This window comes from Brassica napus, unplaced genomic scaffold, assembly GCF_020379485.1.
Source record: "Brassica napus cultivar Da-Ae unplaced genomic scaffold, Da-Ae ScsIHWf_2135;HRSCAF=2787, whole genome shotgun sequence".
NCBI classification, from domain to species: Eukaryota; Viridiplantae; Streptophyta; class Magnoliopsida; order Brassicales; family Brassicaceae; genus Brassica; species Brassica napus.
Genome location: NW_026015547.1, coordinates 1 through 12,207, shown reverse-complemented (window position 1 = coordinate 12,207; position 12,207 = coordinate 1). Strand labels below are relative to the sequence as shown.

The following is a 12,207-nucleotide window of genomic DNA, read 5'->3' as shown; positions in this document are numbered from 1 at the left end:
ACATGCAGAATGGGTAGAAGAAGTGGGGATACTTGGTTCAAGCCCTGACACGAAACTTAAAAAAAGAATAAAAAAATCCTAAGAATCCATATTTCGTATAGAATTTCTTGTGGACACTACAATACAAAAGTGTAGTTGTGTTTAATCTTCTTTTTTTTCAGATTTTGTATATCTAGATTAAGTATGTATCTATCAAAAACAGTATATACACTAGATAAACTCGGCTCAATCTTTTTTTTACTAAAAGGATTGAGCCGAGTTTAATTGCAATTAAACTAATAAAACGGACGTGAATTACTAATCTAATTTCTAGTCTTGGCCATCTAATTTATCGATGGTTGGGAAGTTAAATGTGATCTCCTTCCATACTTCACAAGCAGCAGCTAGTTCAGGACTCCATTTGCAAGCCTCACGGATAATTTCATTACCCTCGACTGCAAGATCACGTCCCTCATTACGAGCTTGTACACATGCTTCTAGAGCTACTCGGTTAGCTACGGCACCCGGTGCATTTCCCCAAGGGTGGCCTAAAGTTCCGCCACCAAATTGTAGTACGGAATCATCTAATAAAATCACTCTTGACAGTAATATATGTTGTATATGTAAATCCTAGATATGACAATATGCGGAATTCATCCATGAAAATGAAAAACAAGGGGGGGTTGATATCGATGGGACGCATAACCGGATATGCTAAAATGAAAATATGAAAAAAAAAAGGCTAATGAGATCGAAATAATGAATCATAAATAGAGTTCCATTTCGGAATTGGCTAGATAAAACAAAGTCTTGCCTATTATGACAAATAAATCAAAGACTTTCCACAAAAATTTTTTTTATTCATATATTTTTTATTTTAAAACTAGGTTTTGGTTAGTTGAGCTTGAAAACGACTATTCCTTCATTGAAATTTAATAAGTAAAAAATTGAATTGCATATTCGCTTGGGTGGTACCAATGAAATCGAGTGCTTACTCCCATTTATTATTGAATTAACCAATGAATTTACTATCGAAGATTTTTTCTGTATTCGAAAAATTTCGCAACAAAATTGAACATATTTTTATTATGAGAATAAATCCTACTACTTCGGATCCAGCGGTTTCAATACGTGAAAAAAACAACCTGGGACGTATTGCCCAAATCATTGGTCCGGTACTGGATGTAGCCTTTCCCCCGGGCAAGATGCCTAATATTTACAATGCTCTGGTGGTTAAGGGTCGAGATACGCTTGGTCAAGAAATTAATGTGACTTGTGAAGTACAGCAATTATTAGGAAACAACCGAGTTAGAGCTGTAGCTATGAGCGCGACCGAGGGTTTAAAGAGAGGGATGGACGTGGTTGATATGGGAAATCCTCTAAGTGTTCCAGTCGGCGGAGCGACTCTAGGACGAATTTCAATGTACTTGGGGAACCTGTTGATAATTTAGGTCCTGTCGATACTCTCACAACATCTCCTATCCATAAATCCGCGCCTGCTTTTATAGACTTAGATACAACCTTATCTATTTTTGAAACAGGAATTAAAGTAGTAGATCTTTTGGCCCCTTATCGTCGTGGGGGAAAAATCGGACTATTCGGTGGGGCTGGCGTGGGTAAAACAGTACTAATTATGGAATTGATCAACAACATTGCCAAAGCTCATGGTGGTGTATCCGTATTTGGTGGAGTAGGCGAACGAACTCGTGAAGGAAATGATCTTTACATGGAAATGAAAGAATCTGGAGTCATTAATGAACTAAACCTTGCGGACTCCAAAGTAGCCCTAGTCTACGGTCAGATGAATGAACCGCCGGGAGCTCGTATGAGAGTTGGTCTGACTGCCTTAACTATGGCAGAATATTTCCGAGATGTTAATGAGCAAGACGTACTTCTATTTATCGACAATATCTTCCGTTTTGTACAAGCAGGATCCGAGGTATCCGCTTTATTGGGTAGAATGCCTTCTGCTGTGGGTTACCAACCCACCCTTAGTACCGAAATGGGTTCTTTACAAGAAAGAATTACTTCTACGAAAAAAGGGTCCATAACCTCTATTCAAGCAGTTTATGTACCTGCAGACGATTTGACTGACCCTGCTCCTGCCACCACATTTGCACATTTAGATGCGACTACCGTACTATCAAGAGGATTAGCTGCTAAAGGTATCTATCCAGCGGTAGATCCTTTAGATTCAACGTCAACTATGCTACAACCTCGAATCGTTGGCGAGGAACATTATGAAACTGCGCAACAAGTAAAGCAAACTTTACAACGTTACAAGGAGCTTCAGGACATTATAGCTATCCTGGGGTTGGACGAATTATCCGAAGAGGATCGCTTAACCGTCGCAAGAGCACGAAAGATTGAGCGTTTCTTATCACAACCTTTTTTCGTAGCAGAAGTATTTACAGGTTCTCCGGGAAAATATGTTGGGCTAGCGGAAACAATTAGAGGGTTTAATTTGATCCTTTCCGGAGAATTTGATTCTCTTCCTGAACAGGCCTTTTACTTAGTGGGTAACATCGATGAAGCTACTGCGAAGGCTACGAACTTAGAAATGGAGAGTAAATGAAGAAGAAATGACCTTAAATCTTTGTGTACTGACTCCGAATCGAATGTTTGGGATTCAGAAGTAAAAGAAATCATTTTATCTACTAATAGTGGACAAATTGGCGTATTACCAAATCACGCGCCGATTGCCACAGCTGTTGATATAGGTATTTTGAAAATACGCCTTAATAACCAATGGTTAACAATGGCTCTGATGGGCGGTTTTGCTAGAATAGGCAATAATGAAATTACTATTTTAGTAAATGATGCAGAGAAGAATAGTGACATTGATCCACAAGAAGCTCAGCAAACTCTTGAAATAGCAGAGGCGAACTTGAGAAAAGCTGAAGGCAAGAGACAAACAATTGAGGCTAATCTAGCTCTCAGACGAGCTCGGACACGCGTCGAGGCTCTCAATACGATTTGATTTTGTAACTAGCTGACGTATAAAAAAATAGGATCCAAAAGCGAGAAAAAAAAAAAAAAAGCTGGCTACAAAACTTATTAGACACCATTGATCATGGTGTCTAATAAGTTATACCTACTATTGGATTTGAACCAATGACTCCTGCCCGTATGAAAGCAATACTCTAACCACTGAGTTAAGTAGGTTATTTATCATCGTAAAAGAGAGGCACGGGGATACTTATCACATCGATAGGATTATAAATCCAATATTATTTCTAAGCAATACCAATAAACAACGAGATGAAAGAGATATAATGTTCGATCATATAATATTAATCTTGACAAGAAATTATCTACATGATAAGATAAGATAAAATGTGGATCATAAACACAAGGGCTATAGCTCAGTTAGGTAGAGCACCTCGTTTACACGTGCGCCAAAGTTTTTCAGAGGAGTCCATCACGCAATCAAACCAATTGATTGATCTTATTAATAAATCGATGTCTTACTCCATGACTTTTTTTTAGGAAAAAGAGGAGAACAATAGCCTGACATTAGGTCCTATTAAAGTACCCCATTTCGGTAGGGAATTAATAGAACCCATCATTGATTTGAGATATTGATAGGGTGAATACCCAGTCTACTTAATGCTAGGCAGAAATGAGTATAAGGAACTCAAAAATGATCTTTTCGTCCTATGAACCTTAAGGTGTAGCAAGTTTCATATTTGATTTTTAATCAGGATGTTAGAGACTATATTTAACTTAAGTTGATCTAGACCAAAAGCAAACCTACGTCAGAGAACCCTTCTTTGAAACACTTTGGTAGTTATTCTGTATTGTATTAGAATTAAAAAATAATCAATCAGAGTACTTGGAACCATTTCTTATCTTTTTTTTTTAAGAAAAAATATGGTAGACTAACTGATCTTTCTATCAGTTAATGAAAGAGCCCAATGCAAAAAAAATGCATGTTGGGTCTTTGAAAGAGTTCGAATCATTTTGATATAATAAGTTCGAGCTCTTTTACCGAGCAGGTCTACGGTTCGAATCCGTATAGCCCTAACTAATAAATTTATTCTAATAAATGACATTCAAATCCAAATAATTGGATAATTTTTGACTTTTTATTGTATTCTTTATTTCTAACTGGTTACTTTCAATTTGTTGGTTCATAAAAAAAACTCCCAGACCCTAAACCATAAGTCCTGGGGGTCGTTCAGAATAAAACGGAAAACCAAATTTGATTTCATTTGATTTCAGTGGATCCAATCACTATCTATAGATATATCTAGATAGATACTTATAATTTAGAATAAACGTTTTTTATTCATTCATTTTCATAGTCGTAAGTGGATTTTTTGATACGTCATAATTTTAAAAACGAAGATATTTTTATCAATTTGTTTTATTTTTAAATAAAACATAAAGCAAATTTAAGAAACAGAAATAAAAAAAATTACTAGTTATTAATCATATTAATATTATATTATTAATATGAGAAACTATTAGTAATAGAAACATGGAAATATTAAGTAATAAGTGTACTGAAAATAAGATTACAATCAATAAATCTTAAAAGGAGACGTCTACCACAGCAACCAAACGAAAATAAATGATTCGATTAACCTGAATTTTTGTTTTGACGCAAGAGTTATATATACCTTGCCCAATCCACTCCGATTGGAATTGACTAAGCGGGTATTTTTTCCACATTCATAGGAGTTCGTCTATGTTTCTGCTTTACGAATATGATATTTTCTGGGCATTTTTAATAATATCAAGTGCTATTCCTGTTTTGGCATTTCTAATTTCCGGGGTTTTATCTCCAATTACGAAGGGGCCGGAGAAACTTTCTAGTTATGAATCAGGTATAGAACCGATCGGGGATGCTTGGTTACAATTTAGAATCCGTTATTATATGTTTGCTCTAGTTTTTGTTGTTTTTGATGTTGAAACCGTTTTTCTGTATCCGTGGGCAATGAGTTTCGATGTACTAGGGGTATCCGCTTTTATAGAAGCTTTCATTTTCGTGCTTATCCTAATTCTTGGTTTAGTTTATGCATGGCGAAAAGGAGCGTTGGAATGGTCTTAGTTCGTTTCCTGAATACTTGTACAATAACAATAAAAAAAAAGTAAAAAAAAACCATTGAAACAATTATGAATTCCATTAAGTTTCCCGTACTTGATCGAACAACAAAAAACTCAGTTATTTCAACTACGTTAAATGATCTTTCAAATTGGTCAAGACTTTCCAGCCTATGGCCGCTTCTTTATGGTACCAGTTGTGTTTTATTGAATTTGCCTCATTAATAGGCTCCCGATTTGACTTTGATCGTTATGGGCTAGTACCAAGATCAAGTCCTAGACAGGCGGACCTTATTTTAACAGCAGGTACAGTAACAATGAAAATGGCTCCTTCTTAGTGAGATTATATGAACAAATGCCCTGAACCAAAGTATGTTATTGCTATGGGAGCGTGTACAATTACAGGGGGGATGTTCAGTACCGATTCTTATAGTACTGTTCGAGGGGTTGATAAGCTAATTCCTGTAGATGTCTATTTGCCGGGTTGTCCACCTAAACCAGAGGCTGTTATAGACGCTATAACAAAGCTTCGTAAGAAAATAGCTAGAGAAATCTATAAGGATCGAATTAGACCTCAACGGGGTAATCGGTGTTTTACTACCAATCACAAGTTTTGTTGGTACGCAGTACACCAGACTGGAAATTATGATCAAGAATTACTCTATCCACCATCATCTACTTCAGAGATCTCTACTGAAACATTTTTTAAATACAAAAGCCCAGTATCTTCCCACGAATTAGTGAATTAGGGAGGATTAGAGAGAATAGAAAAAAATCTTCATAAATTAGAACTCATGGTAAATGTGAAATACTTAAATTTATATAAAAAGGTGTGGGGGAAATAAAAAAGATGCAGGGCACTTTGTCCGTTTGGCTAGCCAAACGCGGGCTGGTTCATAGATCGTTGGGCTTCGATTACCAAGGAATAGAGACTTTACAAATAAAGCCCGAAGATTGGCATTCTATTGCTGTAATTTTATATGTATATGGTTACAATATTTACGTTCCCAATGTGCCTATGATGTGGCACCAGGTGGCCTCTTAGCCAGTGTGTATCATCTTACGAGAATAGAATATGGTGTCAATCAAGCGGAAGAAGTTTGCATAAAAGTATTTACTCACAGGAGTAATCCCAGAATTCCATCTGTTTTCTGGGTTTGGAAAAGTACGGATTTTCAAGAACGGGAATCTTATGATATGTTAGGAATCACTTATGATAGCCATCCGGGCTGAAACGGATCTTAATGCCCGAAAGTTGGATAGGGTGGCCTTTACGTAAGGATTATATTGCCCCCAATTTTTATGAAATACAAGATGCTTATTGAATGATAAAAAATTTGAATGATAAAAATGAGTCTTAGTTTCTACAACTACGGACCTTCGCGGAATATTTTGAATTCGAGTCGTTTTTAGATCAAACAAACAGAAGAATTAAGGTCTTATTCATATTATTATAGATAGCTTAATCTCCATTTGAAAGATACTTTTTCCTAAAAGCCGAGCCAATAGGATGAACTAAAAAAAAAAAAAAGAGTTCTGCATTATGAACTTTGTATCGCGCACATAACTTAGTCAACTTTAGTCACATAACTGGGAATGAATAAATAAGATTGGAAAGCAATACAATAAATGGGGGGGTTAAAATTCTATTTCTATTGTATCTAATCTAATGAATCTTGGGGGTATTTCTGCCCTTCAACGATAGATACTATAGATAGATAGATAGATAGATATAGATCTTTTTTTTTTTACTTTTTTTATTCTTTCAACCAGAACTTTCCTTTCGAATATGTATTAGGTATAAAGTCTTATACATTTTTTTTGAACGGATGGATCCACAACATGAACAAAAAAGAGAGGGGGATAAAGATTATTGCACTTTTTTACTAAAGATACGTTTAATTTGAAGACTATAAACTTATCAAAATTAATCAATCCTATGCCAAGAACCAGATTTGAACTGGTGACACGAGGATTTTCAGTCCTCTGCTCTACCAACTGAGCTATCCCGGCCATTACCGAAGTATCATTCTCATTTTATGAGATGACTTAGGTCTATGTCAATTAAAAGAAACGCAAAAGTAGTAAATGAAAAAAGTTTTGGACCGGGAATTATTGGATCTTCGAAAAGAAGACTTTCTAAGTTTTAGAATGAAAAATTATTTAGATTCGAAATAATTCAAATCGATAGTTCTTTCTCATTTGTATATGTATGATATATCCCACAAGACTTGTATATAATAAGAAAAGAAATTCGAGTTTGTAAAAGTGTCGGATGAATGAAAAAAGATCAATGAATTCTTGAATAACTAAAAAAAGGGTAAGGTGTCAAACAGACTTTTTTAGGGAGTAGGGTTGGGGATAGAGGGACTTGAACCCTCACGATTTTAAAAGTCAACGGATTTTCATCTTACTATAAATTCATTGTTGTCAGTATTGACATGTAGAATGGGACTCTATCTTTATTCTCGTCCGATTAATAAGTTCCACCAAGGATCTATCAGACTATGAAGTGAATCGTTTGATTCAACACAAGGGATTGAACTCCATTTGTTAGAACAGCTTCCATTGAGTCTCTGCACCTATCCCGCTTTCTAAACTCTGGTTTGTTCGCGTAACCCAGGATTTGGCTCAGGATTGCCCATTGTTAATTCCAGGGTTTCTCTGAATTTGAAAGTTATCACTTAGTAGGTTTCCATACCAAGGCTCAATCCAATTAAGTCCGTAGCGTCTACCAATTCCGCCATATCCCCTTTTTGCTTTGAGATTAGGATCTCATTATGATGTCTTTCCACTTTTTCTTATGACGAAACCTTGGAATTCATTACATACAGATACTTATTTTATTTCTTTGGTATCTTCTTGCATTTTTTTTAGCCCCATCCATATTGATTTAGTTTAATCAACAAAGATTCTATCATTTTGTATTTGCAATTCAATATGGTTATATATTAGAGAACATATATATGTTCTTCCTTTCTCATCGTTGTCTTCAATTTTAAGAAATAGTCGAACGGTCGATTCGTTTTTTTTACTTCCATGAAAAGAAATTTATGATCATTATTGAAACTTAGAATTCTACAATGTGCAATGTAAAAAGATTATAAGTCTACTTCGTAGATTTGAAATTCGAATAATTCTAAAAAAGTATATTCGAAATGAATATTCGAATATTCATTCTAATAATTTAATTCTATAAAATAATAAAGAATATAAAAAGAGAAAAAGTATCAAATAATAATAATTGCATGAGGTTAGAACAAAAAAACCAAGAATTTCAAATCAGATATCATTTAACTTTAAAAAAAAGCTTTCCGGTCTAATTAAAATTTTCTTATTTAGAAACTCATGAAATCAAAATTAGAAAGTCGATATATTGCTATATTATATTAATTCATTAAGGTTTGTTTTATTTATTAATGATAGTCACTATTTATTTGAGCTATATTCTGTTCTAGAATATCGAAAATATGATGAATTCTAAATAGATAAGGAAAAATATGAATAGAATAGTTAATTAATACGATCTAGTAGTTTAGTGAATTTGTATACACTATTTTAGTTGAGCCCGCTTAGCTCAGAGGTTAGAGCATCGCATTTGTAATGCGATGGTCATCGGTTCGATTCCGATAGCCGGCTTTTACATAGTTTTTCATTTTTTTTACATGATTTTTAATGTACTTTCAAAAAAAAATAAGATTGATTGAAAAGACTTCTTCACCTTTTTCCAAGAGTTACCACGCCATTTATATTATGTCATATAAACTTCCATATAGGAATATATATTGGGGTAAAAGGGTTAGATCTTGGCAAAATAAATGAAGAAGAAAATAAAGGAAAATTTTTGTGATTTATTGATTTATATATATTGTATATACAATAAAAAAAATCTGTATATTGAGAGAATATATCTTCTGACTCTTTGTATTCCAATAGTTTATTGGAGTGGATTTTACGTTATTTATCATTATCATTTAGTTCAGTTTTAATTTTGTTAGTTTTGTACAATTTCAATAAAAAAGGAGTCTTTATGTCACGTTACCGAGGCCTCGTTTAAAAAATACGCCGTCTGGGGGCTTACCGGGACTAACTAGTAAAAGGCCTAGGGCAGGAAGCGATCTTAGAAACCAATCACGCTCCGGAAAAAAATCTCAATATCGTATTCGTTTAGAAGAAAAACAAAAATTGCGTTTTCATTATGGTCTTACAGAACGCCAATTACTTAAATATGTTCGTATCGCCGGAAAAGCTAAGGGGTCAACGGGTCAAGTTTTATTACAATTACTTGAAATGCGTTTGGATAACATCCTTTTTCGGTTGGGTATGGCTTTGACTATTCCTCAAGCGCGCCAATTAGTTAACCATGGGCATATTTTAGTTAATGGTCGTATAGTTGATATACCAAGTTATCGATGCAAAACCCCGAGATATTATTACAGTGAAGGATGAACAAAACTCTAGAACTTTGGTTCAAAATCTTCTTGAGTCATCTGCCCCCGAGGAATTGCCAAACCATCTGACTCTTCACACATTCCAATATGAAGGGTTAGTCAATCAATAATAGATAGGAATGCGTCGGTTTGAAAATAAATGAATTGCTTGTCGTAGAATATTACTCTCGCCAGACTTAAAAAACCTAAGTGAAGTAAAAAAAAATCACTAAAAACAAGAGTTCGGACAACTCCCCTTTGCCCGCTTTTTGATTAAACTAAAAAGGGACAAGGTAAGGATTTTGTCGGGGAATCTTTTTCCTATTCATGTATCATAGATTGGTAGGGAGGTTTGGATCCCTTGTTTGCTCTTCCCAGCATTTTCCATAGCAAGAAATGTAGATTTTATATCTATTTTTTTTATTTGATTTGATACGTTGTGGTCAATCACGTAAGATTGGTTTATTAGTTGAAAGTACGGAAAGAGAGGGATTCGAACCCTCGGTAAACAAAAAGTCTACAAACAGTTCCAATGTTACGCCTTCAACCACTCGGCCATCTCTCCGACATCAGGATTGACTGAGTACCTGGGTGAATAGCGAGTATTCATCGTTTTTTAGATTATGGTTAATAGATACCTTTTTTGATCAGAAAAATTGGAAGTAGATAGAATATTTTTATAAAAAACGAGTCCGTCCTTTTATGTTAGTTCGTACTATAAAATTCCTTTGTTTGTGAGAAAATTTTCTCACAAAAGAAAAGTTAAAGGAAATAAAAAGAGTTATAGAATGGATTACTACCTATGCCAAGATCGCGTATAAATGGAATTTTATTGATAAAACCTTTACAATTGTAGCCGATATCTTATTACGAGTCATTCCGACAACTTCCGGAGAAAAAGAGGCATTTACTTATTACAGAGATGGTGCGATTTGATTATCATTATCATTGTTTCTATTCTCCCCGATTTGGAATAGAAAAAAATGAGTATTGAAAAAAAATCTACGCTTTTGAGTGGTGAAGTTATAATATAAAAAAGCAATCCCTTCTGTCATGTATCCACGATTAGTGCAGCCTTAGATGCTTCAATTATGAATTCTAGTATTGAGCAAAAGGTTTTTTACCTACGGTTCCCGTATTACAGATCATCCTACTAGACTAATACAATATACGAATAGGAGGCACAGGGGAAGAAGCACTACGCCGAGAAATCAACAACACGAAAACTTTCTTCAAAAAGATTCCTTTCTTTCTTCTTCTTGGGATTGGGACTAATTAAAATGGTTGGAACAATAAACATCCATCTCGTCCGTACTTTGATACCGTTAACCATTGAAGACTGTTGAAGTGACTAATTCCTGGAAATTTAGGGGCGTTGAGAACAAAGAAATGTTTAGAGTTTCCTTTTTTATTTTTATCTAGTATGAATATGAATCCACTTGGTAGTAAGAAAAGATCTTTACAAGAAGTTGGCTAGGGATTCTTGTAAAAACATTAGCCCCGCTTAGTTCATAATGACATCAATTTTTCCATATCCATATATTTATTATTTTCATTATGCACCTAAAGGAGGAGCCGTATGAGATGAAAATCTCACATTACGGTTCTGAAACGGAGAATTCGTTAAAGCGAATGACGACCGTAACGGATGTCGGCTCAATCTGAAGGAAATTATGCGAAGCATTACAGAATTATTATGAAGCTATGCGACTAGAAATTGACCCCTATGATCGAAGTTATATACTATAATATAGGGCCTATCCACACAAGTAATGGGGAACATACCAAAGCTTTAGAATATTATTTTCGGGCATATTGAACGAAACCCTTTTTACCACAAGCTTTTAATAATATGGCTGTGATCTGTCATTACGTGCGACTATCTCCACTATAGAAAAAAAGACGAACGAACAGTAGTCAATGAATACTAGAAAAAAAAAAAGGCTTTCTACATAAGCATCGTCCAAACGATTTTTTATCAGCTGTAGCAAATAAATAAACTTCATGGATCGAAATATGAAGTGAAGACTAGATATGCCTAAATACTTTATTTTCTATGGATAAAAAAAGATTAATTGATAGAGGAAGCACCGTAAAGATCAACTGGAAAGGTTTTGGACCGATACAAAAGAGCTGTTTATATATCATAATATGAGATAAATCTTAGAAATCTACGTATGTAATAGAGTGGATCCCTAAGGTATTGAGCAGCGGTGTAGCATCAGATCCTAAAGACAGGAAGTTTTTCTTCTTTTATGATATGAAGTATGAAAAAAAGTCTTTTTCAACGATTCTATATAAATATATATGAAAGCGGGGATAGTTACCTTTCAGAAAATTCTAATATCTAATAAACAGTGGACATGCCTTTTTTTTTGAGGTAGGAGAAAAGATAAAACTTATTATTAGATTAATTAATATCTTAATTAAATCAAAACGAAAGTTGAAAACTCATGTAATACTCTCTTTTGTTTAATCCAAGAAAAAACCGAATGAATATCTATAAGAAATCTCATTCAATAGATAAAGTTAAAGTAGGTTTAAAGTGAAAAAAACTGGTACACCAAAACAAAAGAGTTGGTTGTCGAGCCGTATGATGGGTAGGAAACCCTACAGACGGTTCTCCCGGAGGGAAAAAATTGACCCGCCTATTCCGACCGTGGAGAACAGGCCATTCAAACAAGGAGTTCTGAAATGGCGGAGGCTTGGTTTGTCAAGCCGCCGAGTATGGAAACAGGCTATAACGTGA

General features: G+C 34.6%; 3 non-coding genes and 1 pseudogene across 3 annotated transcripts; 2 read left to right on the top strand and 2 right to left on the bottom strand.

Moving 5' to 3' along the window:
* Positions 1-1,046: 1,046 nt before the first annotated feature.
* LOC125600151 lies at positions 1,047-3,003 on the top strand (annotated as a pseudogene).
* A 3,965-nt stretch (positions 3,004-6,968) lies between these two features.
* On the bottom strand, positions 6,969-7,041 carry TRNAF-GAA. Its single transcript has one exon. It is a non-coding gene; the product is annotated as a tRNA-Phe (tRNA).
* A 1,553-nt stretch (positions 7,042-8,594) lies between these two features.
* On the top strand, positions 8,595-8,667 carry TRNAT-UGU. Its single transcript has one exon. It is a non-coding gene; the product is annotated as a tRNA-Thr (tRNA).
* A 1,269-nt stretch (positions 8,668-9,936) lies between these two features.
* TRNAS-GGA lies at positions 9,937-10,023 on the bottom strand. The gene has a single exon. It is a non-coding gene; the product is annotated as a tRNA-Ser (tRNA).
* Positions 10,024-12,207: the final 2,184 nt, after the last annotated feature.